Source organism: Rhinoraja longicauda, chromosome 27, assembly GCF_053455715.1.
Source record: "Rhinoraja longicauda isolate Sanriku21f chromosome 27, sRhiLon1.1, whole genome shotgun sequence".
In the NCBI taxonomy this organism is placed as follows: domain Eukaryota; kingdom Metazoa; phylum Chordata; class Chondrichthyes; order Rajiformes; family Arhynchobatidae; genus Rhinoraja; species Rhinoraja longicauda.
This window is the reverse complement of record NC_135979.1, coordinates 24,943,775-24,969,293: the sequence shown is the minus strand read 5'-3', so window position 1 is coordinate 24,969,293 and position 25,519 is coordinate 24,943,775. Positions and strand designations below refer to the sequence as shown.

At 42.1% G+C, this 25,519-nt stretch overlaps 1 protein-coding gene across 2 annotated transcripts in view; it reads left to right on the top strand.

Moving 5' to 3' along the window:
- The first annotated feature begins 2,380 nt into the window (after window positions 1–2,380).
- The window catches only part of LOC144606923 (protein tyrosine phosphatase type IVA 2-like), a 62,195-nt gene continuing 39,056 nt past the window's right edge, over window positions 2,381–25,519 (top strand). Inside the window, exons 1-2 of one of the 2 annotated variants that reach the window (XM_078423423.1) lie at window positions 2,393–2,516; window positions 23,846–23,906. The gene's annotated coding sequence lies outside the window, so the exon portion shown is untranslated. Of the gene's footprint in view, window positions 2,517–23,845; window positions 23,907–25,519 lie in introns of both variants that reach the window. The other variant, XM_078423422.1, reaches the window with a different exon arrangement.

Sequence of the window (25,519 nt, the reverse complement as noted above, 5' to 3'; positions counted from 1 at the left end):
CAGTGTGAGCTGCGATGAAATGCAATGAGGCTGCAGGGTGATGTGGATAGGTTGGGTGAGTGGGCAGATGCAGTATAATGTGATGTTATCCACTTTGGTGGCAAGATGGCGGCGCTGCCCTAGCAGCTGCGGCTTACCTGCAAGATGGCGGCGCTGCCCTAGCAGCTGCGGCTTACCTGCAGTCCATTTGTCTTTGTGTTTTTGTTGTTTTTGTTGTCTTAATTGTAGTTGTGATGTGGTGTTTTTGTGGTTGTGTACTATGTGTGTATGTGGGGGGGGAGGGGGGGAACTGTAACATTGTAAATATGTGTCCCTTCCGAACGGAGACCCGACCTTTGTGTTCTGGGCCGTGTCTCCGTTCCTGCTGCGGCCTACCATCGGCCCAACTCCTGGAGCTGGCGGCCTCCAGGGCTCTGGTTCGCTGAGCCCGCGGACCAGACTCACCATCAGCGGAGCCGGCCGTTCTCGGAGGCTGCGGGAGCGGCTGCGACTCGCCTTAGGCTCGGGCCGCGTGGATGCCGACATCGGGAGCTCCGGCAGCGGCAGCGTGTTCGCCCGCCCCGGATCGCGGGGCTTGGGTCGGCCCGCCGCGGATATTTCACCGTCCGGCGCGGCCTGAAATAGGCCACGGAATTTTCTCTGCTCGGCGGGGGCTTCAATGTCGGGAGCCACGACCGCCCCGACTTGCAGCGGGGCTTGGGTCGGCCCGTTGCGGACATTTCACCGTCCGGCGCAGCCTGGAACATGGCAACGACAACAGCCTGACCGCAGGAGAAGACGGCAGGGGAAGAGAAAAGACATTCTGGCCTTCCATCACAGTGAGGAGGGGACTGGAGGAGACTCACTGTGATGGATGTTTCTTTTTGGGGGGTTTTGTGTTGGTTGGGGTTGTGTAATTTGCTTATTTTATTGCTCTTATTGTTGGACTGTGGGTGACGAAATTTCGTCCAAAAAACTTGTTTTTTGGATGACAAATAAAGATATCTTGAATCTTGAATCTTGAAGAACAGGAAAGCAGATTATTATCTGAAGGGTGTCAGATTAGGACAAGGGGAAGTGCAACAAGACCTGGGTGTGCTTGTACATCAGTCACTGAAAGTAAGCATTGAGGTACAGCAGGCAGTGAAGAAAGCAAATAGCATGTTGGGTTTAGGAGCAAGGAAGTCCTACTGCAGTTGTGCAGGGCCCTGGTGAGACCGCACCTGGAGTGTTGTGTGCATTTTTGGTCTCCTAATTTGAGGAAGAACATTATTGCTATTGAGGGAGTGCCACGTAGGTTCACCAGGTTCATTCCCTGGGTGACATATGATGAAAGAATGGGTTGACTGGGCTTGTGTTGACTGGAATTTAGAAAATCTTACAGAAACATATAAAATTCTTAAAGGATTGGACGGGCTAGATGCAGGAAAAATGTTCCCCATGTTGGGGGAGTCCAGAACCAGGAGTCACAGTTTAAGAATAAGGGGTTAAGATGACATTTAGGATTAAGATGAGGATCTTCTTTTTCACCCAGAGAGTTGTGAATCTGTGGAATTCTCTGCCACAGAAGGCAGTGGAGGCCAATTCACTGGATATGTTCAAGAGAGAGTTAGATTTAGCTCTTAGGGCTAAAGGAATCAGGGAATATGGGGGGGGGGGGGGGGAAGCAGGAACGGGGTACTGAATGGTGGTGCCGGCTCGAAGGGCCGAATGGCCTACTCCTGCACCTATTTTTCTATGTTGAAACACGGCAGTGGGCCAGAACGGCAGTTCAATGAACCTGAGGGGTGGTGGAGCCTGTCTCTCCCTGCAGCCAGTGACAGGCGCCATTTCCTTGCGGCTGCTCCACTCGACGACGGCGGAGGCCGGTGCTCGGGCATCGTGGCCAACACCACCATCAGAGGGGTATTTCTCCGCCGACCAGCATTGGGTTGAAGAAACTGCAGGAGGATTTATCATCAACCTCGAGCCTCGGCAAGGGCGTTAGACGACGTTCGCACTCGACGAGAGAGACATGTGCGGAGTGTCGTCTGGTGTCCCCGCAGTGCCTGGGATGTGAATTAATATGGCAGGTTCGTCAGCCCGCCGCGTTCCTTGATGGGTTGGCAGCACTCGAGATGGGAAGCATTATTGCCCCTGTGAGTCCAAAACGCAAGGCTTCGTTCGGCATCTCTCGGCGTCACACGGAAAGGCCCGGCGTCACTCGGCGTGGACTGGGGGCGTTCGGCAACGCTCGGCGTCACATGGAAAGGGCCGGCGTCCCTCGGCAACGCCCGGCGTCACTCGGCGTGGACTGGGGGCGTTCGGCAACGCTCGGCGTCACATGGAAAGGGCCGGCGTCCCTCGGCAACGCCCGGCGTCACTCGGCGTGGACTGGGGGCATTCGGCAATCCTCGGAGCAAGTCGTGAACTTTCGGAGACTTGGAGCTGCTAGCCGCCCTGAGACCGTGTGACGCTGCGTGCGAGGCGGTGTGTGTTGGAATCGCTGCTCAGAACCTCACTCCTTTTAGTAGTTTTCAATGAACGGGCTGGTCGCTGTAAGTATGCCGAGCCGACATTGCACTGATTGAACTGGATTGGAGTGAAGGCGGCACCGCCATTTCTCCTCGGGCCTGGCCTGGCCGTGCCGTGTATGTGCGCCGGCCCGAAGCCTCTGTGCTGAAGCGAGCGGCGGGGCTGGGGCTGTGGCTGTTGGGTGGTCGCTGGCCGGCCGGCAGGGCAGGGGAGACGGGTCCTGGGCCGGGGATTGAGCTGGTCCCGGGCCTGGATCAATGCAGGAGGGAGAGTAAGAAGACGGCGGCTTAGAACAGTGCCGTGCGGTGGTGGGGCAGGGCCGGGCCGAGTAGAGCAGAGCAGGCACCGGCCACATCAGAACAGGTTGGAGATGGGAGTGAATTGCCAGGACAGATCGGGGAGTGACTCCTGCATTGTTTCCGGGTTACTAATGGAATTATCGCAGGCTGCGGCTTGGCCATGGAAGAGGAAAAGGATGCGGGCTACTGTTTGGTTAATTCTTGTGGGTGTTTGTATTTTATGTGTGGCGTGGGATGGAGTAGTGATCGAGCAAAGTTCAGCACATTGACTTGATTAGGAGCATGGGGTAGAAAGCTGGAAATATATAATAGTATGCTTGGGCGGAACTAACGACTCTTTCCGAAAACTATTTAGTACGGAACTTTTCCAGCCTGTCTTAGACAAACTGATTATTATACAACTACCACAAGGTTAGACAATTCAATAATCCTTTATGCACGTGTCTGGATAAAGCTTTGTGGGAGAAATGAAGTATGGTGGGTCTGAAGGCAAAACAAGGCGGATGCACATATTGACTCTATGGCTTTCCTGCAGATCTATTTCATTAAAATGGTAAATGTGTAGAATGGTGAAATTGTAACTGCCAACTGTTTGAAGGGTAATTCAGTCACGTTTATTTCCATGTGCACATTTTCCTGAATTGCCTATCTTATCCCACATTGAAAGCCCTGATTGTCTTTGTTTCTACCACTCTTATAGTCAGATTTACATATTTACCTTTCGATACACAAGATAAGTTCCCCTTCACATTTGTCCCCAACTTTCCACTCTGCCTTCTATCATAACATACCCCCTCATACCTGTCACTAATAGTGTGCTTCAGCAGTCTATGAACCAACCCGATATGGTTAGTTCCGCCCAAGCATGCTATTATATATTTCAGTCTGAAGAAGGGTCTCGACCTGAAACGTCACCCATTCCTTCTCTCCCGAAATGCTGCCTGACCTGCTGAGTTACTCCAGCATTTTGTGAATAAATGGGAATAGCTTCTCTCTGTTTGCCTTTATTAAATCTGACCCTTTAAACCTCTGTCATTTTTTCTGGTCCAAAAACCACTCCTTTACCAGTCCAACTTTGTAGCTGAATTCCCCAACCTAGGCGATATTCCGTTCAATCTTTTCCTCGCTCCCTTTAGGATCTTCACAAACTTGCTACAGTGTTGTGGTTTGAATGAGATACACTGCTCCAGTTACAACTTAATCATTGTTTTTCTAGCATGTGTAGAATTTTTAAAAAATAGATTAAGAGTGATGGAAGGAAGTATTTAGTCATCAGATCACCGTTATTCCCTGATCCTGGGAGGGCATGGGTGTGGTTAGTCAGTTCCTGTGTCATGAAAATGCCAGATAAATATATTACTGGCAAGAAGAGCATTTCCAAAATATTTGAAGTAGGGAGAATATAATGGCCTATCATTTACTGTTCTAGGTGAACTCTTGTACTGGCAGCATTTATGAGAAAGGGCAGAATAACAAGAATAGAGAGATAATTAAGACATGGAAGTGTAGTTGAATGATCTTTCTCATTAAAAATGAGAGTTTTTAAGGTACCATGATATTTTTTAATTTTAGAATATTTAGTTAGCTACTTATTTCAAAGATATGATGCTTGGTGTTATTTCCTGAATTTTGCTCTGGAACTGCTGTTTTGACATTATGCATATGAAAGTATTTTTAGCTATGAAAGTGGCTTAAATTGATGCTTCAGTATGGTTTGGCTACTGAAATGTAATACTTTTAAAGGTGCTAGTGATTACCGTATGTGTAAGAACTGCAGATGCTGATTTAAACCGAAGATAGACACAAAAAGCTGGAGTAACTCAGAAGCAGTATCTCTGGAGAGATGCTGCCTGTACCCGCTGAGTTACTCCAGCTTTTTGTTTCTATCTCTTGATTACTGTAACCTGTCTCATTGCAGAAAGCACTTGTGAAACGTAAATGTCTATAAAACCAAGTGTCATTTAAATTCACGCTTCATGCTTTCGGTACTTTAAAAGTGTGCCGTTGGTCATTCTGCAAACTGTAGTTCACTGGTTGAATGTATTTCATGGTATCAGGAACTCATAACTGCAACCAAGTGTTTCTGACAAGTGGAATGTAATACCAATTCTTGCCAGATAATAGGGTCATAATCTTTTATCCTGGTGGCAATTCTTGTCTGGAATTTGAAATGAGACATGTCCACGAGATATTAGGTAGCTTCTCTGAGAAGTGTTGTGCTGAAGAACTGAACTTCTTTAGACACAAATATGGCAGGGGTGTGAACAAGAATTGTTGAGAATTAAAAACAGAAATTACTGCTCAACGGAGGTTCCTTCAGGAACTACAAAGAATGCTGTCTCCTGAGATTAAGAGTAAAAAACATAATGATCAGTTTTGGTGACTGTAAAATAGTACTTTATGGTGCATGACCATAACTAATAGTTTAAGTAAAAAGTACACGTAACTTTCACATCCTTGGAACTCCCCAGTTACTATGCAGAAAACAAATAATAAAAACAGAACATTTTGGAATCACTCAGCAACTCGGGCCGCATCTGTGAATAGAGAAATGGGTAGAAACTGCTTATATATAAAGTTGAAGATTTTTTGTCAATTCCAATGAAGGGTCTTTAAATTTTAACTTTTTTTCTATATTCACAGATATTGTCTGACCTTCTGAGTGTTTCCACCATTTTTGCTCTTATTTCCAGTTTCTACCGCCCGCAGTATTTTTTTGTTTTCATATGCAGACAACAAAATGCATTTTGAAGTGTGGTAGAGGCATAATCTACCATTATTATTTTTCATTCTTTGCAAATTTTGATCAACCAGCAGAATGTAGTTAATATGGAATAGTATAGTCATAAGAAAATTGATATTTGTTGATATTGTAAGTTTATCAAACAATTTCATTTTGTTGTCTCCCAAGAATAGTCAGTAAATGTGCTCTCGTGACTTGGGATGGATAATCAGTCCCTCAAATATTACTGACGTTCAAAGTCTTTGATTTAAAAAAAAATATTTTCCCAAATCTGGGTAGGGAGGAAACTGTTATAGTATGACTACTCAAGATAAATAGAGAGTAAGCTATAATATTTTATTTACTTTTCTAAAATATAGGATGCATTCAGCACAATGAGCTGCTTTTATTACATTCAATTCACCAATTTGGTCAGTGTTGTACATATTTGACATACTTGTGTGTAGGAAAGAACTGCAGATGCTGGTTTAAATCGAAGGTGGATACAAAATGCTGGAGTAACTCAGCGGGACAGGCAGCATCTCTGGAGAGAAGGAATGGGTGATGTTTCGGGTCGAGACCCTTCCTTAGACTGATCAAGAGCTCTGGTTCTTGATTCCTCTGCCCTTCTTATCATATCATATCATATATATACAGCCGGAAACAGGCCTTTTCGGCCCTCCAAGTCCGTGCCGCCCAGCGATCCCCGTACATTAACACTATCCTACACCCACTAGGGACAATTTTTACATTTACCCAGCCAATTAACCTACATACCTGTACGTCTTTGGAGTGTGGGAGGAAACCGAAGATCTCGGAGAAAACCCACGCAGGTCACGGGGAGAACGTACAAACTCCTTACAGTGCAGCACCCGTAGTCAGGATCGAACCTGAGTCTCCGGCGCTGCATTCGCTGTAAAGCAGCAACTCTACCACTTCAGACGTACTTATGTGTTCCTAACACTTGGATCTCAGTGGGACATTGCAGATTTATAGATTAATGACAAGTGTGAAGTGTATTTTCAGATCTGTTAAAAATTCAGGAGTTATTTGCAAAGTAGTTGTAGGATGGTATGAATGAGACAAATAAATCCATAATAGCAGGCTTACATTGAATTATTACGATCCATCATGCAGAAGCTTAGATTTCTCATAGAACATGGTGGCACCTTGTAAAAGTGACACAGTTTGAGAAGATTTTTTTCTGCTTTCATTCTTCATGTGGACATTTTATTGTTTGTTTGGATTTCAGTAACCTGGTCAGATGAAATTTCAAATCATAATTTGTTTTTCAAATTTTACAGCAAGAAGGATTTTGAGGTTCCAAACTTAAGTACAAAGCTGGGGTTAACTGAGACAGAATTGAATGTAATATGTGATGAATTTGGAATATCATATCAAAAATGTAGTCACTTTAGTTTAATTTTTCCTGGGAGAATATCGCCATTGGAACTGTACTATCCCAGTAGGAAAATCTGTGTCATTTAGTGACACTTTTCCACCATTTAAAAGTGTGTGTCCACAGTGAATGGCAATTTGTAACAGAACATGGGTTTTGAAGATGTCACATCTGTTGTTGACTACATACTATTGGAACTTTCCGTCTGCCTTCTTTTCTCACAGTCTCCTTCTCTAGAGGCTGACCATTTCATCCACCAGAGATGTTCAGGCAAGTGTTCAACTCACAGTACTGTTTGGAAGCTTCCGAGTCATTGAACAAAAGTCAGAGGACAAGCTGTGTAGGAAAAAACCCTGCAAATGCTGGTTTAAATCAAAGGTAGACACAAAATGCTGGAGTAACTCAGTGGGTCAGGCAGCATCTCTGGAGAAAAGGAATAGGTGATGTTTCTGGTCGGGGCCCTTGTCGCCCCGAAACGTCACCTAGTCCTTTTCTCCAGAGGCGCCGCCTGACCCGCTGAGATACAATAGACAATAGGTGCAGGAGTAGGCCATTCGGCCCTTCGAGCCAGCACCACCATTCAATGTGATCATGGCTGATCATTCTCAATCAGTACCCCATTCCTGCCTTTTCCCCATACCCCCTGACTCTGCTATCCTTAAGAGCTCTATCTAGCTCTATTCGAAAGCATTCAGAGAACTGGCCTCCACTGCCTTTTGAGGCAGAGAATCCACAGATTTACAACTCTCTGACTGAAAAAGTTTTTCCTCATCTCCGTTCTAAATGGCCTTATTCTTAAACTGTGGCCCCTGGTTCTGGACTCCCCCAACATTGGGAACATGTTTCCTGCTTCAGCATTTTGTACCTATCTGCTGGACGAGCATCTTATGTTCACTTGCATAAGAGCAGCACAGTATCCCTATGAGAAGCTTTGGATACCCAAGCTGAAGCCAAGTCATTGGCTAAAATGTTTAAATATATAACACATGACATATGTTTGGAAATTCCCAAACAGAAAAGCTTAGCTTTGGAAACTTTGAGGTCACTTCACTGCTTTAAAAAGTTGCATCACTGTCCCGTATGATGACGATTGATTCACACTGTATGTTTCTTTTTTTTCCTAATCAGATGTGCAGCACTTTGGTCAACGTGGGTTGTTTTTAAATGTGCTATACAAATAAAATTGACTTGACTTGACTTGACATTATTCACATGTGCCAAGATTCAGGGGAAAACTTTGTTTTGCATGTTATGTAGGTAAATCATACCATACATTTACACCAGGTATTGTAAACAGAGAAAGAAAATGGAGTACAGAATATTGTGTTATATTATAGAGTAAGTGCATCTAACAAAAAAATACAAGGGCAGCAATGAGTTCGTTTGGGAGATCAAGAATGCATTCTTCACTTATGAAAGAGTTGAAAACAGTAGGGAAGATGCTTTTTGTGAATCTGGCAATATGTGTTCTTTCATGCTTTTGTATTTTGTGCCACACGAGAGAGGGGGAAAATAGCATGACAGGGGTGTGATTGGTCCATGATTTTATGGGCTGCTTTTCCGAGCAATGTGAAATGTACATAGATTCAATGTGCGAGAGGCTGGTTTGCATGGTGAACTATGTCCACAACTCTGATTTCTTGTGGTCTTGGGTAGATCAAATCAAGCTATTATATACCCTGATAGCCTGCTTTCTGTGGTGCATTTATAGAAATTGGTAAGAGTCATATGAGACAAGCCAAATTTCCTTAATTTTTTGAGGAGGTTGGTGTGTTTTCTTGGCCATAGCATCAATATGATTGGACCAAGATGTTGGTGATATTTACACCTAGGAATTTGAACGTCTTGACCATTTCCACTTCAGCATCTTTGATTATGGAGCATGTACTCAACCCAATTTCTTAAGTCAGTGACTAACTCCTTCATTTTGCTAACATTGATGGAGAGGTTGTCTCAGTGCCATGTTACTAAGCTCTTTATCTCTGTCCTATAGTTCGGCTCTTCATTGTCCGAGAACTGGCAGACAACTGATTTGTCATCTACAAACTTGCAAATGGAATTTGAGCAGAATTTGGTTGCACAGTTGTGAGTGTTTTGGGAGTGCGGTAAAGGGCTGAGGAGATAGCCAGTGTTGAGAATTATCATGGATTAAGATTCAGTTGGAGAGGGGGTTGCTGAGAGTCCCAGATCCAGGAGTTTGGAGTGAGTTTAGATTGAATTATGAAGACTGAGCCATAGTCAATGAATAGGAGTCAGTCATAGTTGTCCCTATTGGCCAGATGATGGGGGTGAGTGTAGGTCCAGAGGGATAGCAGTAGGCAAGGTCATCTAGGAGGCCTGACTTGATGTGCTCCATACCGATGTGTATGGAATCCTGGAACATCTATTTGAATTAAAGTATTTTTTAATGCAGGTTATTTCAAGGAGTTAAAAGGGGGTTAGTTTCCATTTTTGAGACCTGGTGATTACATACAAAATCTAAAGTTGTTGTGAAGATATGGAATCCAAGGATAGTTCCCAAGAAATAGAAGCAAAAGTTGGGAATAAATTTGTCATACCTGCTTGCCCTTTAAGGAAATTGTGACTGATCTTTTCCCTCTGCCATTTTTCTGCCGTAACTCCATATGTTTTGATTCCCTTAATATCTAAAGTCTATTAATTCTTGAATATGCTCAATGGCCAAGGTCTCTCTGTCCTCATGGATAAAGAATTCAAAGATTGATTATCATGCAGGTTAAGACTGCTTTCTACAAAAAAAAATCGAATTCTCCCGACTTCTTTCTGAAGTCAACGATTAGTTCTTTGGCCTTGTTGATGTTGAGCGAGCCACCATTGTTGTAGCACCACTCAACCAGGCACTGCTCCATCCCTATAAAGTCTGAAGAAGGATCCTGACCCAAAACATCACCAATCCATGTTTTCCAGGGATGCTGCCTGATCTGCTGATTTACTCCAGAACTGTGTGTCTTTTTTTGACCACTCTTTCTCACCTGCATATTGATTCAGCACCATCTGTGATGTAGCCAATCTCAGTGGTGCTGTTTGCTTAAGATCTTGCTAGCAAAACCCACCATCTCGTGAACGAACACTGCACTCCCATCAATCACAAGTACAGGTAGTTCTGCTATAAAGCATGTTTCCATATCACAAATTGAATATAAAATGATCGATAAATTAGGGAATACTATTTGTATTATATGGGTTGAATTGGTTATAAAGTGATATTGATTAGAAGCTAGTGAACTACTTAAAATTTACAGTCCTGTTACCACTTCCTTGAGAATAGGTTTCAGCATCTGACTCGCAAACTTTACTTGTGATCACCAAACCCAAGTATTCACAAAATTCTGGAGTAACTCAGCAGGTCAGGCAGCATCTCAGGAGAGAAGGAATGGGCGACGTTTCGGGTCGAGACCCTACTTCAGACTGATGTCAGGGGGGCGGGACAAAGGAAGGATATAGGTGGAGACAGGAAGACAGTGGGAGATCTGGGAGGGGGGAGGGGGAGGGGAAGAGAGGCAAACCCAAGTAAATCTATACAGGCTGTTCTGGGTTACCAAACGTCGATGTGATCTCCCTTGTATATGAATAAACTCCTATGATATTGTTCATTCCGGAAGTCCGTTGTGCCTAAATATGTTTGTTCTTATGAAATTGGTCTCTTCCCTCTATCCATATCTAGAAATGATTCCCTCAAATCAGTCTTATGTACTTTTGGTGCCATTCATTATAATACTGTGGAGGTGCAGTTAAAATATCATATGATTGTGTATTTTCTGACATACAAAATTGACTTGTAGATGTCTGTAAAAATGGAACCCCTCGGGAGGGATTGTAAGCTGTTGGCATAGTTACCCAGAGGTTTGCATTATATATGCACCAGACATTTTGATAAAGCAGGGTCAAAAATCTGTGTGTATCTATAAATTATGCATAAGTTGTGAAAGAAACAGCACATATGAATGGCACAAAGACATGGTGGGTAACACAGTGTATGTGGGAAAGAATTGCAGATGCTGGTTTAAATCGAAGGTAGACACAAATGCTGGAGTAACTCAGCAGGACAGGCAGCATCTCTGGAGAGAAGGAATGGGTGACGTTTCTGGTCGAGACCCTTCTTCAGACTGAAGAATCAGTTTGAAGAAGGGCCTCGACCCGAAACATCACCCATTCCTTCTCTCCAGAGATGCTGCCTGTTCTGCTGAGTTACTCCAGCATTTTGTGTCTACCGTGGGTAACACAGCTCCAGCAACTTGTTCAATCTGACCTTGGGTGCTATCTTAGTGGAATTTGGACATCATCCCCCAAGTGCCCCAGTTTCCACCCACATGCCATGGATGCTTGGTAGATTAATTAGCCGCTGTAAATTGGTTCAAGTATAAGGAGGTGAGGTTTATGGGGATGCAAGAGGAAAATGAGGATTAGTGTAGATTGGTCATCACAGACATGGCCAAAGGGCCTGTTTCCATGTTCTGTGACTGACTCATTGACACTAAATGATTTTTCATTGCCATCCAGTCCTTTTGCAGTTTCTGCCCAAAGGAATGATCTCTTAGTCCTGCACTAAGTGGCTCACTGTTGTCATATTTTGGGTGTAGCAATTTACCTTTCTCGACATGGGCCAGTGTTTATTGGTCTCTTCTTTGAGTCCCTTTAAATGATACCCTGAAGAAGGTGGTGGCCCTTGATTGGGAAAGCTGCTTGTATGATGCTTGTTTATTGTGCCAGGTTGTAGGGTTGCAGACCAGACATAACCCTGGTGAGACTGATGGGGAGCTTGGACCAGATCTCCTTCATTTGGTCGTTACCCAAGCTGTACACTTTGAATTAGAACAATAACCAACTTCATATACCATTGTAGAAAATGCAGAATTTGTATTTTTTTTTAAAACAGCTTGTAAAGATTAATATCTCGTATATTATTTTGTTTCTTTTTTTAATTTTTAAGATTTTCTAAATTGTAGGCTATGGTTTCAATTGACCAATTTCTGACAGATGGTAATACTTTGAAATTGAACTGAAGACCTGTGGATGAAATGATTTTTAAAGTTTTGATATAATCATATGTTGAGTAAGATCTGTGGCTAAATATTGGTGGCTAAAAATTCAATGAAAGTCCTTGTTTATCAGCTTAAACAATGATTTTTCAAAAAATATGTATTTTTATTAACTTTTCGTTGAAAACTAATTTATTTTCAGCGTGTAAATCCAACAGTTTAAAGCAGAGTTCATGTCTGTAAAGTAGTCTACATTTTTTTTTTCTCGGCAAAGTACATCTGGGGACGTGTAACTGTCCATTTTCTAATGAGGCTGGAAAGTTTTTTTCATGTTATATTGGCAGTGGGTAGTGAAAATGATTTAATTCTTGACAGAACATCGCAATAAAAGCAGAAAAGCAACCAGCTGATGTTAATCAGACCACATGCTATCTGCTGCTCTGCTGGCAATAATCTCTAATGGATCACCCTGCTGACATCCAACGTGGCACAGTGACTGACATAAAGGCTTTACACTCTGAGCAGATATACAAAAGATTTTCTCAGGAAGATGTTTCCTACCTGTGAAAAGTTAGCCAATGTAGGACAGAGAATAAACTACTCCATGAAAAGGATCATCTAGTTTTCAACAGAATAATGACAAGAATGTAATAAGCATATAGTCCAGGGTGCTGCTCTTCTTTCAGACCAGGTTTTGTTCATTTAGAACACTAAGTTCTCAAACAGGGCCTTTTGAAACGAAATATATTTGGCGCCGATCTAATAGTGTGCAGCTTGACGATTGATGCATCATTTCCAGTAACTACTGATTGACTGGTTTGTCACAAAAGGTGTGTACTGGTTTTAAATTTGTTATCTACAGCTACAGTTAGCACAGTTACGGATGGGAAAAGCTTAGTAGTTTACTTTGGAAACCTCCGTCTTTTTAACTGTTCCAATATACTTGGAGGGAGAGCATTGGGATCCTTACTAGAGCATGCAATAGTAACTATCCAGATTCTTTTTTGAGAAATGTGTATACTGTTTTGTAGTTTGATACAGTATTTTCTTTTACATATTGAGGAAGCCATTTCAAACTGCACTCTTGACTATTACAAACGGAGGTTTTTAGAACTTTTATAAATACAGTATTGCTAATTACCAATATAATTGAAAGGAAAAACATCTATGAGCAAAATACTGATTTTACTTTTGTCTTATGTACCTCCTGTCCTTATAATTTAATTAGTTCGGATGGAGAAGAACCAAATGTTATGCCTTGTAAGTGTTGGAGCTGGGTGGTGATAAATTTAAGTAGCTTTTTGATGGAATACTAATGCACAACCCACTATTCTAATATTTAGTGTAAATACCTAAAATATAGTTTTTCAGGTAATCTAAGAATACTAGGCAAAGTTAGGATGCGGTCAGGAAATCTTACATCTCTGTACTTTTTACATTTTGATTCAAAGAGGTGAATCTCTAGAATTCTCTGCCCGAAGGTGGTGGATACTGGATCATTTAAAGAAGGAAGTAGGTAAATATTTGAAAGATCGGGAACTGAGCACTGTGGGGATCTGTCACAGGGAGAGGAGGTGAGGCCTGGGGCAGGACAGCCATGATCGGATCAAACGGCAGGGTAGGCACAAAGACCCACATCTCCCTGGCCATGCTCTCATTTTATTGCTAACATTGGGAAGAATAAACATATTTCGACCATAAACCTGTAAATACTGTACACATAGGTAATATACAACCCGAAACTCAATAAATAACCCGAATGCTAGTGCATAAATCCCCCCCCCCCCCCCCCCCCGAAGTCCTCGTTGCAGCCAAAGACAGTCTGAAAAGCATGACCACCAGATTCAAGAATAGCTTCTTCCCTACAACCATAAGACTCTTGAACATTACACAACGCTAACCTCAACTATGAACTATGGACCATCTTTGGTTTCAGTGAGGACATTGGGGATATTTGTGCACTAATATTGGGGTTATTTATTTAATTTTGTGTTGTATGTTGTCTATGTGCATTGTATTTACTGGCCTGCTATGCTGCTGCAAGTAAGAATTTCATTGTTCTGCTGTTGGTACATATGATAATTAAACACTCTTGATTCTTGGCTTGATGGGCAATTTATGTTCTTAAATGAACTGAATTCATAGATTTTTCCTTGAATAGTTAATTAAAGATTTTTTTAATTTTAAATTCATAGGAGTACACTAACTTTGCATGACCATAATGAAAATATTGCATAAAAATAACATAATCACTTATTGTCTTTCAAATACTCTTATAATAGGCTGTTCAAATTGACCTGAATCCATTGCAAATATGTGCATACTTGGGAAAGCCTGTCAGTCTGTAAAATAAGTATCTCTCCAAGTTTGTAAAAGCACCCAATCTGTGCAAATTTGTTGCAGATTGATCTCTTCGGATTGATTAAGTTGCATTATAAATATTGTGGTTGATAGAGAGATGGAACCAAGTGAGGGTTGGGAGTGGGGTGGGAGTGAGTCTGGGTGATTTGGGTGTAGTGGAAGGAAAAAGGTGGAAAAGAACAAAGAACAGGTGAAAATGGAAAAGGAACATAGAGGGAATGGGTGAAGAATAGAAAATTTGTTGTTCGTACAATTGTGTTATAGGCTGCCCAAGCAAAATATGCGTTGTGATTTGTATTTGGCTTCACCGTGGCAGTGGAGAAGGCGAAGGGCAGACGAGTCAGTGTAGCAATGAGTGGGGGTGTTGAAATGACCTGCAACTGGAAGCTCAATTTAAAAATTTTGGATTAGCATGTCTGTTTCCATGATAAAATATAATCCCATTTCTCCAGTGACCACAAAATACCAAATTTGAAAAATATAGGATTTGCTTGTTAGTCGTCTTTTCTGAAGACCATTGCAAAAATTGCTAAAGCTGCAACGTGATCTGGCATAATAAAATCATTCAGAATCATGTTATAAAATACACATGAATAAATATGCTTATTATCCAAGGTATAGCAGACCCCTTTTATACCAAGTATTTGAACGTGTACTCAAGTTTCAGAAGTTAGAAATAAACATCAATAGTAGAACATGCTAGTGAAACTTATCTTTCCAAAAATAATACACAAAATGGTCTGATTTAGTTTCATTTTGTTTATTGTTACGTGTACCGAGGTACAGTGCTATCCAAGCAGACGAAAGACCACGCATTATTACAATCGAGCCGTGCACAGTGTACAGATGCAGGATAACATTTCATCCAGTAAAGTCCGATTATGGATAGTCTGAGGGTCTCCAATGAGGTCGGTTGCAGCTTGATAACATCTGGGATTGTTAATTTGGATTTTGAGTAATCTTGCGTGCTTTCAATTTTTACTCTATTCAAAACAAACAACAATGGTGTAAGAATTGAGCTAAAATAAAACTACCTAATTAAATCTATTTCAAACACCCTTATTCCATGATTGTGCGTAGACTGTTGAGTCAGTCGCTGTGAATATACAAACGGTGTGTAGGGCGGAGTGTCTATTGTGGTTAGTTCTATATCTTGAGTTTGTTCGTTGTTTAATAATCAATAGTGTGAACACTTAAGTTGACTGTTTTTGGGATGGGGGCTATGGCTCAAATTCCTGGAAGATGTGGACAAGCCAGAAATTTTGAAGGAGTTTGTCAAGAAAAAAAATTATAGGGAGTAAAATTAGAGAAAAGCATGGAGAATAGATTTCTGGACATATCCAAGGAACTAATCTATTGATGTCGTGATGAATTTAAATTGAACCCAAGTTGCTAGAGCCGTAAATCAACATCAGCATCGTCTGCGGTATTTGGCACGTATTATTTGCTGCTTTCCGCTGGTCTGCCTCATCTGTAACCCCAAGCTGCCAATTATTTTGACCACTCATTAATGCTTTTGGAAATAACCTGGCAAGCCACTCAGTTAACGGGAAAGTTAGCGACTGAAAGTAAATGTAACGATGTCCTCAGTAACGATGTCCACGTCTCACAAAACAGATTGAGCAATCCCCGTGAAAATTAATTTTTTGTGTATCTGGGATGATTTCTGAATCATATTTTCATTGGGCTCGCCTACGCTGAATTTCACAAAATATTTTGATGTCAACTTCAATGGGAGGGTGGGGAAATAACAAGTACTAGTGGCGTAAAGCTGCATGCCCAGAAGCAAGGCTGCAGGCCCAGATGGAGTTCAAGGAAGGGTACTTAGGGACTGTGCTGAACAGCTGGCTGAGGTATTCACCAGGATCTTTAACCTGTCGTTATCTCTGGCTACGGTCCCCAAGTGCCTGAAGTCGGCTACCATAGTGCCGGTGCCGAAAAAAACAAAAATCACCAACCTGAACGACTACTGTCCGGTTGCCCTAATTCCTATAATCATGAAGTGCTTTGAAAGGCTGGTCCTCTCACACATCAAATCCAGCATCCCTGCCTCACTGGACTCGCATCAATTTGCATACAGGGCAAACAGATCCACAGAGGACACCATCTCTCTGGCTCTTCACACTGTCCTGACTCACCTGGAGAGACAGGGCACATACGTGAGGATGCTATTCATTGACTATAGCTCTGCCTTCAACACGGTCATCCCCACCAAGCTCATCACCAAACCCCACCAGCTAGGCCTCAGATTGTCGTTATGCGACTGGATCCTGGATTTCTTGATGGAGCGACCACAGGCAGTGAGAATGGGCCCGCACCTGTCCTCCACTTGATCACCCTGAGTACCAGCACACCACAGGACTGTGTTTTGAGCCCCATGCTCTACTCCCTTTTCACACACGACTGTGTTCCTGCATTCGACATCAACACCATTGTCAAGTTTGCAGACGACACAACGGTGATCGGGCTGATCACCAACGGTGATGAAACAAACTACAGAGCGGAAGTGCAGAACCTGGCAGACTGGTGCTCAGATAACAACCTGTCCCTAAACACCTCCAAGGAGCTGATCATCAACGTCCGTAGGTCACATAATGGGGAATACGCTCCGATCTTTATCAACGGGGACAGTGTGGAGAGAGTGTCCAGCTTCAAGTTTCTGGCCACTCACATTTCGGAGGACCTCACATGGTCCACTAACACCGCTGCGCTGGTCTAGAAGGCACAGCAATGACTGTTCTACCTGAGAACACTGAAAAAGTCTGGTCTGCCCCAACAGCTTCTGACGACCTTCTACCGCTTCATCATAGAGAGCATCCTAACACATGGCATCCCTGTGTGGTATCTCAGCTGCAAGGAGGCAGAGAGGAGAGCTCTTCAGCGGGTAGTCCGTAGAGCTCAGAAGATTACCGGAACACAGCTACCAGCCTTGGAGGGCATCTGCACACACGATGCCTCAAGAAAGCCACCAGCATTCACAAAGACTCCTCACACCCCTGCAATAGTCTGTTCGAACTTTTACCATCTGGCAGACGCTACAGGGCCTTCTACGCCCGCACCTCCAGACTCAGGAACAGCTTCATCCCCAGGGCCATAACTGCTCTGAACCGGTCCTGCTGAGTCGGATGGTCACATCGCACAGTGAACCGGCACAGACCTATTTGCACTTTATTCTGTCTTAAAACTGTTTCTAATTTTGTTTCACTGGGTTGTCTAAATTTATGCTGATTAGCTAATTAATTTATTGCATCGTATGGAAGTCGCATTCCCAATCTCGTTGTACCCCTGTACAATGACAATAAAGATATATTGTATTGTATTGTATGATCCCAATGTGGTCTTGTGTGGCTTTTTGTTTTAAAGCATCATTATCTGTGAGATTCTTCGTTGAAGTGACCTTTTTTTATACAAGATCCAACACTAGGAGTTTAGAGATCCAGTTGAGGGAATTTATTTTGATATTTGTGGAGAATACAGTCCTGGGCATACTGGTATTTATTGCTATCCTGGACTGGCCCAATAGGATTGTGCACAATTACAAGTTGTCCAATAATTTTGGCACACTTGGTGACAGGAATGTGTGTTTTCTGGCAAAGCCAGGTAGTGCAGGCTAAGTTACCTGAAACAAGAGGCTTGATCCCAAAAGACGTGCTGGTTTGCAAGTTAATTACCTCTAAGTTGCCTCACGTGGGTGAGAAAGTGGGATAAGATGGCCAGCGTGGAAACAATGGGCTAAAGGGCCTGCTTCCTTGATGTATCTCTAAAGGAAGCATGCAGGTACAGCAGGCAGTGAAGAAAGCCAATGGAATGTTGGCCTTCATAACAAGAGGAGTTGAGTATAGGAGCAAAGAGGTCCTTCTGCAGTTGTACAGGAATGGCGGGACTATCACATGTTGAAAGACTGGAGCGACTAGGCTTGTATACACTGGAATTTAGAAGGATGAGAGGAGATCTTATTATTTATTTTCATATTTCATATACAGCGCGGAAACAGGCCTTTTCGGCCCACCAAGTCCGCACCGCCCAGTGATCCCCGCACATTAACACTATCCTACACACACTAGGGACAATTTTTACATTTACCCAGTCAATTAACCTACATACCTGTACGTCTTTGGAGTGTGGGACGAAACCGAAGATCTCGGAGAAAACCCACGCAGGTCACGGGGAGAACGTACAAACTCCTTACAGTACAGCACCCGTAGTCAGGATCAAACCTGAGTCTCCGGCGCTGCATTCGCTGTAAGGCAGCAACTCTACCGCTGCGCCACCGTGCCGAAACGTATAAGATTATTAAGGGGTTGGACACGTTAGAGGCATGAAACATGTTCCCAATGTTGGGGGAGTCCAGAACAAGGGGCTACAGTTTAAGAATAAGGGGTAGGCCATTTAGAACTGAGAAGAGGAAAAACTTTTTCAGTCAGAGTTGTGAATCTGTGGAATTCTCTGCCTCAGAAGGCAGTGGAGGCCAATTCTCTGATTGCATTCAAGAGAGAGCTGGATAGAGCTCTTAATGATAGTGGAGTCAGGGGGTATGGGGAGAAGGCAGGAACGGGGTACTGATTGAGAATGATCAGCCATGATCACATTGAATGGCGGTGCTGGCTCGAAGGGCCAAATGGCCTCCTCGTGTACCCATTGTCTATAAAGAACATTTTGATACATGATTATGTAAAAAAAAAATAATGGCCAACTGCTAATTCTTCAAGAATGTAGTTAGTTTGTGATTTAAATGCTTTGGATGTTGGTTGATGACTAGATATTTGGAGCAAAATATTTAAAATTAGTTTTTCCACTCTGGATATTTTCAAATCCTTGTGCCTGAGAGAACAGCAGCTTAAAAACTAATAATTTTTCAACATTTTAGGATCCCACTCAAATAAAAATGTCTGGTTAGTGAAAATTAATTCCATTTGATTCATATTAAAGTGTTTCAGACTCCTGCAGTGGACAGTTGTCATTTCGCAGAAGGATTTTCTTTGTTATATTGTATTAAAGCCCCTCATTTGTTTGGAAGGGAGGTTTTGATAAAAAACGTCTATACCTAGTTTCTTTCAGAAAAATCCCTATAGATGAACCTAAATGAAACTAGAATTAAAGTTCCATTTCCATTTTTATTGAAAACCACTTCTTGGTTAGTAATCTACTTTATCCTTTAAATTTGAAAGAAATTCTTGCTTCCTGAAAGAATTTGGTGCTAAAAATAACATCCTGAGTTCCTTGAGTACTTGAAGTGCACGATGTTTGGGCTGCTCAGTGTGTGCTTGGGGTTAATTATTCAATTATGTTAAAACTGTTTTATTCAAACTGGTACTGTTCCAGTAACATATGCAAACACAGAGACTTGCGACACTTATTTAAGGAAGCTTGACTTCCTTTTACTTGCAGTTTTTGGCACATTTTCTAATTATAATTTGGTTTACTGTAAATGTGACTGCGTGTCAAATATTAGAGGCATGTATACACAAAAAAAAAATCAATGTCCAGATAGTTTATTTTAAAAGTTGGCATTCTTGCTGCTATTTATATAACTTAGAAAATTGCTTTGGTATAATTCTTGTAGTTGTTCCAGTTGAACCTTGCACTACTTTGAAAGATTAATAAATGGAATTTTTGGTAATTTTTTCTGCCGGCTTATCTGCTGAGAGAAATTAGAATAGATGACTGAGCAGTTCATAGTAAAATTCTAGATAAAAATAGCAATTAGATCGTTTAGAGTTGAGTTTCAAAATTTAGCCAGGTTTTTATTTTGTTCTCTAAGCGCATTAAATTCAACTTTTAACTTTAGCATTCCATATTTACCATAAGGAGTTTTGAGACTTTATCTCTCCATAATAACACCCATAATTTTGGCTGTATTATATAGTTGCTCACCACTCATGATGTTTATTACATTGTTAGATTCAAAGTGTACAAGGAATAATGAACACCTGATAATTAAGGGAGTGAATAAACAGTAAAACTCTGATCAGCTCACATGCTCAGACCTCTGGTGCCCGAGTTGTTGGCTGTATGTTATTTCTATTGTTATCCCATAATAGTTTTAATTGTTTTTCTTTGATATTGTACAGTATTATATTAAGTTTTCCAGTCAACCGTGTAAATTCAAAGGGACTGTGGAAATTGGCATCCAACGAGTGGAAAGGAGTGCAGATAAAAAAATACATATCTATTCCCTCGGGTATATTGAAAATAGAAACTTAAGTGTGCTGACCATTAGAGTAAAACTCCGATTATCAGCTATCCAACTATTCACAAATGCCAATGGTTGTGCATCTGGCTTGCCAGTGCCCTTCCCACTGAATGGGAGGACCCTGTTTCCTGTGCTCCCTTTAAACTTTTTTTACTCGCATTTAATGTAATTGTTCGTTCATATGCACACAGGTGTGCGAGGCGAGGCTGATGTGATAGTTGCAAGTGCGACTTCTAGTTTCTACCTTTGAACATTGGTAGTTGCGAGTTGGTAGTTTATTTTTTAGCAAGTTACAAAACAATTTTCTGAAGTCTTTTTCTGAATTCTCTAAAATAATGTGGTCTTGGGTGCAAAGCAAAAAATGAATGATTGTAAGTATAATCTATAAACAACAAGTATAAAATAGTGATGTCTGTTTTTTGTGTGTTTGTCAAGAATTCCATATAGTTGTGCTCACAGTGTAGCATATAGAAGGTATCACAAAATGCTGGTGTAACTCAGCAGGTCAGGCAGCATCCAGGAGAGAGGGAATGGGTGACGTTTCGGGTCGAGACCCTTCTTCAGACTGAAGCATATAGAAGCCGTTTAGGTAGACCATTTAATTGACAGGGTGAATTAAAGTAGACACACCAAGGAGGACTGGGACATTGGGATCATTCAGATTATGGATACCAAGCTAGGTCCCAGCAACCATTCTTTGCTCTATACCTCATTAACAAAAATATCAGTGTGATTGAAAATTAAAAATAGCAACAATTGCAAACATCCGTCGTTCTTTGTGTGCGTAAATGTTTCTTAATTGCATCTCCAAAAGTTCAATTCCTTAATTGTCCATTTTTTTCCAGCGTATTTGTTGATAACTTTGCCAATAAGTGAGATATTGCAGGGCCAAGGGATAACTTACAGCAAAGAAAAATTTAATTTGCTCAAGATAGAGATCTGAAAAGTTTGAACTACTCCCAAATAAAATGGTGCTGTGCGGTTGAAAATCTAGAGCAGGGAATCGCTGCTGCCAAAGTTGTAGCACCTGTACTGTAATTCGACTCCTGACTTTTCAGCAGGAATTTTGTTTCCACCACCTTTATTAGCATAACATTTCTCAAAATTAAAAGTAACAATATTGCACTGCCCAAAAGTCTGTATGAAAAAAGAATGTTACCTGCTGCAAATGGTCTATTTAGTAATTCCAATGCTGAGTAGTTATGTTTCATTTGAATTAGTGATTGAGTCATAGTGTCTTGGGCATGCAGGTGCAGGATTCCCAAGGTTCATTTGCATGTTGAATCAGTAGTAAGGAAGGCAAATGCAATGTTGGCACTTATTTTGAGAGGACTAGAATATAAAAATAAGGGTGTAATGCTGAAGTTTTATAAGGCACAGACAGGTCAGGCTGTATTTGGAGTATTATGAACTGTTTTGGGCTCCATATCTGTGGCAGGATATGCTGATATTCCACAGGGTCTAGAAGAGGTTTCCGAGAATGATCCCGGGGATGATTGGGCTAACGTGAAGAGCGTTTGCCAGCACTGGACCTGCACACGCTGGAGTTTTGAAGGATGAGGGGTGACCCCATTGAAACTTACCGAATAGTGAAAGGCCTGGAGAGAGTCTATGTTTCCACTAGTGGGAGAGTCAAGGACCAGAGGCCATAGCCTCAGAATAAAAGGACTTATCTTTAGAAAGGTGATGAAGAGGAATTTCTTTAGTCAGTAGGTGGTGAATAAGTGGAATTCATTGTCACCGACAGCTGTGGAGCTCAAGTCATTGGGAGATTTTAAGGCAGAGATTGACAGTAACTTGATTAGTAAGTGTGTCAAGAGTTATGGGTTGAGAGGGCAAGATCGATAAGCCATGATTGAATGGGGAAGTAGACTCGATGTGCCGAGTGACCTAATTCTGCTCCTATGACTTATGAACGTAGTCTTACTGCGCAGGAACATGACACTAGGCCGAGCTCATCCATACAAACCAAGATGTCCCATCGAAGCTACTCTCATCTGCCTGCGCCTGGCCCATATCCCTATAAACCTTTGCTATCCATATACTTGCCTTTTAAATATTGTTACTATACCTGCCTCAAATACATCTTCTGGCATGTTGTTTTATACCCTCCACCCTCTAGTGAAAAGGATGCCCCTTGGTTTCTTTCCCTCTCACCTTAAACCTATGCCCTACAGTGCCTGATTTCCCTACCATGGTAAAAAAAAAAGTAACTCTGGATTCACCCTTCCATGTCCTTCATGCTTTATAAACATCTAACTGCACCCCTCAGTTCTCTAAACTCCGAGGAATAAAAATCTAACCTGCTCCACCTCTTTCTACAATTTAGGCCCTCTAATCCTGACAGTATCATCAAAAATCATCTTTTCGCTCTCTCCATCTTTTCTCTCCCCCCTCAAAGACATCTTTCCTATTACTAGGTAAATAAAACTGAACATAATCCTCCAAGAATGGCCTAACCAACTATAATATAAATTTCTGTACTCAATTCCTTAACTGATGAATGCCAGTGTGCCAAAAGCCTGCTCCATTGGCCTCTCTACCTGTAATACCACTTTCAGGATACTATGTACTTGTACTCCTAAATCCCTCTGCTCTACAAATTCAGAGAGAAGACTTGTGGATTAATCAACATGGTATTCTTCAATGTGCAGGCGTTCTTCGTGTAGGAACAAATAACTGCAGATGCTGGTTTACAAGAAAGTGCACAAAGCGTTGGAATAACTCAACAAGTCAGGCAGCATCTCCCGGAGAACGTAGACTGGAAACGTTTCGGGTCAAGACCCTTGATAAGACTGAAGGTGGCCCCTGACCCAAAACGTCACCTTTCTATGTTCTCCAGAGATGCTGCCTGACCCGTTGTTACTCTAGCACTTTGTGCCCTTTTTCTCTTGCAGGCATTCTTCGGTTAGTCCTGTGCAGTATTACTCTTTCACTATTCTCCCTGGCAACCTGCAAGGAGAAACACACAGTTGTTACTCTGTGGTCCCTTGCACAAAGAACATAGCTTGTGCTGGCAATGTTCCTCATCTTGTGCAGATCCCACTGACCCCTGAGAGACTTCTCCCATCCACTGCTCATCATTGCGGTTTCTATTCATGAAGTAGCAACACCACCCTGCACCTTTTGAGAACTGGCTCAAGTGTGTAGCTACAAATGTAGCTAGGAGGCTTAACACCAGAAGGTGCAATGAATTGTAATGATTCTGCACAGCAGCACATTAAAACTGGCACAATACTGTTGCACACAGAAACAGACAATGTTGCACTACAAATTTATCAGTTTTCAGTCTTTATTATTAAGGCCTTCTGTCAATTGTATTTTTTGTGAAAGGTTCAAATACTCAAGGTAAAGCCTTGACTGCAGTTTTCTCTCCCACAGACTGATTTTTTTAATCTCGCCCTGCTGGTGCCATCTGTCATCCTTAACTCGGAGTCATCAGGTCAGTGAGACTTTATCTGGGGCTGCATAGGGCCGAGTGTTGCATTTATGCCTCCTCCAGTCCTGGTGTGAGAATGGGCGAACAGGTCCCAAACCCTCTGTCACCAGTTTGCTTATGGACCAACTCTGGCAATGGAGGAGCCCCAAAGGCCTTGGTGGACTGTGTCCAGCAAAACAGTCGCCGGGTCTAGGCTTGTTCTTTCCGATCCCCTACCTCCCACCTGGACTAACACCCTTTTCTCCCCTTCCACTTACATTCCTTTCCCTAACTTCACAATTCACAACATTTCAATCCTTCGTCTCGCACCTTCTGTCTTTTCACCTCTGGCTTTTGACCAACCATCTGCCTATCAAAATCTCCCTTCGCTCGCCAGGCTTTGCCCTGGCCTTCTCTCTTCCATCTTTCACCCTGCCACCACAATCATTCTGAAGAAAGTTCCCTACCTGAAACGTCATCTATCCATATTCTCTAGAGATGCTGCCTGACCTGCTAAATTACTCCAGCACTTTGATGCTTTTTTTTTTGTAAACTAGCAGCTGGAGTTCCATGTTTCTACAAACAAATTATGTTAAACATAATTTTCACTTCATAACACAATGTTGACACTACCCAATATTATGAATTATTTTTTGCACCAGTCTTTATGCATTGCATCTTCCACATTGGGACAAAAATATATGTTTTTTATACTTTAATGCCACTTTTATGAATTTCCTGCTAATATCTTAATAGTGCTGACATTTAGTGTTGCTAAGTTCCGTTTTACAAATTGAGTTTATTTTTGCAAGTTGAACTGTACCCTTTTGTTACTTCTGCATCACATTAAGTTAACTTTTGAAAGTCTTCTGGTGATATGGAATTATTAATGTTGTTCGTTTGTATAAGGAGGGCAAATCTGGAAAATTTCAGCCCGTCCATGCAAGAATGGCAGGAAAATTATTGGAGAAGATTCTTAGAAATAGGATTTACTTCCATTTTAAAAAAAAGCATGGACTAGCTAGGGACAGTCAGTATGGCTTTGTGTAGGTGGGGTCACGTCTTATTTTGACATGATGAAGAGTCTCGACCCGATACGTCACCCATTCCTTCTATCCAGGGATGCCAACTGTCCTGCTGAGTTACTCCAGCAGTTTGTGTCTTATCTTCGAAGATAATTGATGAGGGTTGGATAATGGATGTTGTCTAGATGGGCTTTGGTACAGCATTAAACAAGATCGTTCATGATCTAGAAATTTAAGAAATGTGTGATCGATCCTTAGAAATTTGATAAATCGGATTCAAATTGATTTGGCCATAGAAGACAGGGTAGTGATGGGCGGTTGTTATTCTGACTGGAGGTGTGTCACCAGTGGTATTCTGCAGGGATCATTACTGGAACCTAGGTTGTTTGTGATGTATAAATGATTTGGATGAAAATGTAAGTGGATGAAAAGTAGGGTTAGAAACATAGAAAATAGGTGCAGGAGTAGGCCATTCGGCCCTTCGAGCCTGCACCGCCATTCAATATGATCATGGCTGATCATCCAGCTCAGTAACCTTTACCTTTACAGACAAATCAAAAATTGGCAGAGTTGTGGACAGTTAGCAAGGTTGTCAAAGGATGCAGCAGATTA